This window comes from Oncorhynchus mykiss, chromosome 13 (genome assembly GCF_013265735.2).
Source record: "Oncorhynchus mykiss isolate Arlee chromosome 13, USDA_OmykA_1.1, whole genome shotgun sequence".
In the NCBI taxonomy this organism is placed as follows: domain Eukaryota; kingdom Metazoa; phylum Chordata; class Actinopteri; order Salmoniformes; family Salmonidae; genus Oncorhynchus; species Oncorhynchus mykiss.
Window position 1 is genome coordinate 72,666,279 of NC_048577.1, and position 6,000 is coordinate 72,672,278.

Genomic DNA, 6,000 nt, shown 5'->3' on the forward strand with positions numbered 1-6,000 from the left:
TCTCTCTCGCTCTATCTCGCTCTCTCTCGCTCTCTATCTCTCTCCCATTCTCTCTCTCTCCCCCCCCCTCTCTCTCTCTCTCTCTCTCTCTCTCTTCTATCCCTCCCCCTCTCTCTCTCTCTCTCTCTCTTCTATCCCTCTCTCTCTCTTTCTCTCTCCCTCTCTCTCTCTCACTTTCTCTCTCTGTCTATCTCTCTCTGTCTCTTATCCTCACTGTAGCAGTTATTACAACTGGTGTCATGATGTCTCATAGCAGGCCCTTCGTAGAGCTTCGTAGAGTTGTCATGAACAGGATTTACTATTTCATTAGCAGTTATAACAACTGGTGTCATGATGTCTCATAGAGGCCCTTCGTAGAGTTGTCATGAACAGGATTAACTATGTCATTAGCAGTTATAACAACTGGTGTCATGATTTACTTTGTCTTAAGCGGATATAACAACTGGTGTAATGATTTACTATGACATAAGCAGTTATAACTGGTGTAATGATTTACTATGACATAAGCAGTTATAACAACTGGTGTCATCTATGACTGACTACCATTGGTTGTTAGTAGAGACTATAGGTCAGTATGGCAGAGACTGTACTGTAGGTCAGTATAGTAGAGACTGTACTGTAGGTCAGTATAGTAGAGACTGTAGGTCAGTATAGTAAAAACTGTACTGTAGTTCAGTATGGTAGAGACTGTACTGTAGGTCAGTATAGTAGAGACTGTAGGTCAGTATAGTAGATACTGTACTGTAGGTCAGTATGGTAGAGACTGTATTGTAGGTCAGTATAGTAGAGACTTTACTGTAGGTCAGTATGGTAGAGACAGTACTGAGGTCAGTATAGTAGAGACTGTAGGTCAGTATAGTAGAGACTGTACTGTAGGTCAGTATAGTAGAGACTGTAGGTCAGTATAGTAGATACTGTACTGTAGGTCAGTATAGGAGAGACTGTACTGTAGGTCAGTATGGTAGAGACTGTACTGTAGGTCAGTATGGTAGAGACTGTACTGTAGGTCAGTATGGTAAAGACTGTTCTGTAGGTCAGTCTGGTAGAGACTGTACTGTAGGTCAGTATAGTAGAGACTGTACTGTAGGTCAGTATGGTAAAGACTGTTCTGTAGGTCAGTCTGGTAGAGACTGTACTGTAGGTCAGTATAGTAGAGACTGTACTGTAGGTCAGTATGGTAGAGACTGTACTGTAGGTCAGTATGGTAGAGACTGTACTGTAGGTCAGTATAGTAGAGATTGTACTGTAGGTCAGTATAGTAGAGACTGTACTGAAGGTCAGTATGGTAGAGACTGTACTGTAGGTCAGTATAGTAGAGACTGTACTGTAGGTCCGTACAGTAGAGACTGTACTGTAGGTCAGTATAGTAGAGACTGTAGGTCAGTATAGTATACACTGTACTGTAGGTCAGTATAGTAGAGACTGTAATGAAGGTCAGTATAGTAGAGACTGTACTGTAGGTCAGTATAGTAGAGACTGTACTGTAGGTCATTATGGTAGAGACTGTAGGTCAGTATAGTAGATACTGTACTGTAGGTCAGTATAGTAGATACTGTACTGTAGGTCAGTATAGTAGAGACTGTACTGTATGTCAGTATAGTAGAGACTGTAGGTCACTATAATAGAGACTGTACTGTAGGTCAGTATGGTAGAGACTGTACTGTAGGTCAGTAAAGTAGAGACTGTACTGAAGGTCAGTATGGTAGAGACTGTACTGTAGGTCAGTATGGTAGAGACCGTACTGTAGGTCAGTGTAGTAGAGACTGTACTGTAGGTCATTATGGTAGAGACTGTAGGTCAGTATAGTTGATACTGTACTGTAGGTCAGTATAGTAGATACTGTACTGTAGGTCAGTATAGTAGAGACTGTACTGCATGTCAGTATAGTAGAGACTGTAGGTCACTATAGTAGAGACTGTACTGTAGGTCAGTATGGTAGAGACTGTACTGTAGGTCGGTAAAGTAGAGACTGTACTGAAGGTCAGTATGGTAGAGACCGTACTGTAGGTCAGTGTAGTAGAGACTGTACTGTAGGTCAGTATAGTAGAGACTGTACTGTAGGTCAGTATAGTAGAGACTGTAGGTCAGTATAGTATACACTGTACTGTAGGTCAGTATAGTAGAGACTGTAATGAAGGTCAGTATAGTAGAGACTGTACTGTAGGTCAGTATAGTAGAGACTGTACTGTAGGTCATTATGGTAGAGACTGTAGGTCAGTATAGTAGGTACTGTACTGTAGGTCAGTATAGTAGATACTGTACTGTAGGTCAGTATAGTAGAGACTGTACTGTATGTCAGTATAGTAGAGACTGTAGGTCACTATAATAGAGACTGTACTGTAGGTCAGTATGGTAGAGACTGTACTGTAGGTCAGTAAAGTAGAGACTGTACTGAAGGTCAGTATGGTAGAGACTGTACTGTAGGTCAGTATGGTAGAGACCATACTGTAGGTCAGTGTAGTAGAGACTGTACTGTAGGTCATTATGGTAGAGACTGTAGGTCAGTATAGTAGATACTGTACTGTAGGTCAGTATAGTAGATACTGTACTGTAGGCCAGTATAGTAGAGACTGTACTGTATGTCAGTATAGTAGAGACTGTAGGTCACTATAGTAGAGACTGTACTGTAGGTCAGTATGGTAGAGACTATACTGTAGGTCGGTAAAGTAGAGACTGTACTGAAGGTCAGTATGGTAGAGACTGTACTGTAGGTCAGTGTAGTAGAGACTGTACTGTAGGTCAGTATAGTAGAGACTGTAGGTCAGTATAGTAGATACTGTACTGTAGGGCAGTATAGTAGAGACTGTACTGTAGGTCATTATGGTAGAGACTGTACTGTAGGTCAGTATAGTAGAGACTGTACTGTAGGTCAGTATGGTAGAGACCGTACTGTAGGTCAGTGTAGTAGAGACTGTACTGTAGGTCATTATGGTAGAGACTGTAGGTCAGTATAGTAGATACTGTACTGTAGGTCAGTATAGTAGATACTGTACTGTAGGCCAGTATAGTAGAGACTGTACTGTATGTCAGTATAGTAGAGACTGTAGGTCACTATAGTAGAGACTGTACTGTAGGTCAGTATGGTAGAGACTATACTGTAGGTCGGTAAAGTAGAGACTGTACTGAAGGTCAGTATGGTAGAGACTGTACTGTAGGTCAGTGTAGTAGAGACTGTACTGTAGGTCAGTATAGTAGAGACTGTAGGTCAGTATAGTAGATACTGTACTGTAGGGCAGTATAGTAGAGACTGTACTGTAGGTCATTATGGTAGAGACTGTACTGTAGGTCAGTATAGTAGAGACTGTACTGTAGGTCAGTATGGTAGAGACTGTACTGTAGGTCAGTATGGTAGAGACTGTACTGTAGGTCAGTATGGTACTGACTGTAGGTCAGTATAGTAGAGACTGTACTGTAGGTCAGTTTAGTAGAGACTGTAGGTCAGTATAGTAGAGACTGTACTGTTGGTCAGTAGAGTAGAGACTGTAGGTCAGTATAGTAGAGACTGTACTGTAAGTCAGTATGGTAGAGCCTTAGGTCAGTATAGTAGAGAATGTAGGTCATGTCAGTGTAGTAGAGACTGTAGGTCAGTATAGTAGAGACTGTAGGTCAGTATAGTAGAGACTGTACTGTAGGTCAGTATGGTAGAGGCTGTACTGTAGGTCAGTATGGTAGAGACTGTAGGTAAGTATAGTAGAGACTGTAGGTCAGTATAGTAGAGACTGTAGGTCAGTAGAGTAGAGGCTGTAGGTCAGTATGGTAGAGACTGTACTGTAGGTCAGTATTGTAGAGACTGTACTGTAGGTCAGTATAGTAGAGACTGTACTGTAGGTCAGTATAGTAGAGACTGTAGGTCACTATGGTAGAGACTGTACTGTAGGTCAGTATGGTAGAGACTGTACTGTAGGTCAGTATGGTAGAGACTGTACTGAAGGTCAGTATAGTAGAGACTGTACTGTAGGTCAGTATAGTAGAGACTGTACTGTAGGTCATTATGGTAGAGACTGTACTGTAGGTCAGTATAGTAGAGACTGTAGGTCAGTATAGTAGATACTGTACTGTAGGTCAGTATAGTAGAGACTGTACTGTAGGTCAGTATTGTAGAGACTGTACTGTAGGTCAGTATGGTAGAGACTGTACTGTAGGTCAGTATAGTAGAGACTGTACTGTAGGTCGGTATGTTAGAGACTGCACTGTAGGTCAGCATGGTAGAGACTGTAGGTCAGTATAGTAGAGACTGTAGGTCAGTATAGTAGAGACTGTACTGTAGGTCAGTGTAGTAGAGACTGTTCTGTAGGTCCGTGTAGTAGAGACTGTACTGTAGGTCAGTATAGTAGAGACTGTAGGTCAGTATAGCAGAGACTGTAGGTCAGTATAGCAGAGACTGTACTGTAGGTCAGTATAGTAGAGACTGTAGGTCAGTGTAGTAGAGACTGTAGGTCAGTATAGTAGAGACTGTACTTAAGGTCAGTATAGTAGAGACTGTAGGTCAGTATAGTAGAGACTGTACTGTAAGTCAGTATGGTAGAGACTGTAGGTCAGTATAGTAGAGACTGTAGGTCAGTATAGTAGAGACTGTACTGTAGGTCAGTATAGAAGAGACTGTACTGTAGGTCAGTGTAGTAGAGACTGTAGGTCAGTATGGTAGAGACTTTACTGTAGGTCAGTGTAGTAGAGACTGTAGGTCAGTATAGCAGAGACTGTAGGTCAGTATAGTAGAGACTGTAGGTCAGTATAGCAGAGACTGTAGGTCAGTATAGCAGAGACTGTACTGTAGGTCAGTATAGTAGAGACTGTAGGTCAGTGTAGTAGAGACTGTAGGTCAGTATAGTAGAGACTGTACTGTAGGTCAGTATAGTAGAGACTGTAGGTCAGTATAGTAGAGACTGTACTGTAAGTCAGTATGGTAGAGACTGTACTGTAGGTCAGTATGGTAGAGACTGTAGGTCAGTATAGTAGAGACTGTAGGTCAGTATAGTAGAGACTGTAGGTCAGTATAGTAGAAAATGTAGGTCAGTATGGTAGAGACTGTACTGTAGGTCAGGATAGTAGAGACTGTACTGTAGGTCAGTATGGTAGAGACTGTACTATAGGTCAGTATAGTAGAGACTGTAGGTCACTATAGTAGAGACTGTACTGTAGGTCAGTATGGTAGAGACTGTACTGTAGGTCAGTGTAGTAGAGACTGTACTGTAGGTCGGTATGGTAGAGACTGCAATGTAGGTCAGTATGGTAGAGACTGTAGGTCAGTATAGTAGAGACTGTAGGTCAGTATAGTAGAGACTGTACTGTAGGTCAGTGTAGTAGAGACTGTTGGTCAGTATAGTAGAGACTGTAGGTCAGTATAGTAGAGACTTTACTATACGTCAGTGTAGCAGAGACTGTTCTGTAGGTCCGTGTAGTAGAGACTGTACTGTAGGTCAGTATAGTAGAGACTGTAGGTCAGTATAGCAGAGACTGTAGGTCAGTGTAGCAGAGACTGTACTGTAGGTCAGTATAGTAGAGACTGTAGGTCAGTGTAGTAGAGACTGTAGGTCAGTATGGTAGAGACTGTACTGTAGGTCAGTATAGTAGAGACTGTACTGTAGGCCAGTATAATAGAGACTGTAGGTCAGTATAGTATAGACTGCAGGTCATTGTAGTAGAGACTGTAGGTCATTATAGTAGAGACTGTAGGTCATTATAGTAGAGACTGTACTGTAGGTCAGTGTAGTATAGTCTTTCGTCAGTATAATAGAGACTGTACTGTTGGTCAGGATAGTAGAGACTGTAGGTCAGTATATTAGAGACTGTGCTGTAGGTCAGTATGGTAGATACTGTGGTTCAGTATAGTAGAGACTGTGCTGTAGGTCAGTATGGTAGAGACTGTAGGTCAGTATAGTAGAGACTTTACTGTAGGTCAGTATGGTAGAGACTGTAGGTCAGTATAGTAGAGACTGTAGGTCAGTATAGTAGAGACTGTATTGTAGGTCAGCATAGTAGAGACTGTACTGTAGGTCAGTA

At 41.9% G+C, this 6,000-nt stretch overlaps 1 protein-coding gene across 7 annotated transcripts in view; it reads left to right on the forward strand.

The window, feature by feature from the left end:
- Positions 1-6,000, forward strand: part of LOC118938379 (RNA binding protein fox-1 homolog 1) — a 391,360-nt gene that overhangs the window by 376,352 nt on the left and 9,008 nt on the right. The window lies entirely within an intron of this gene.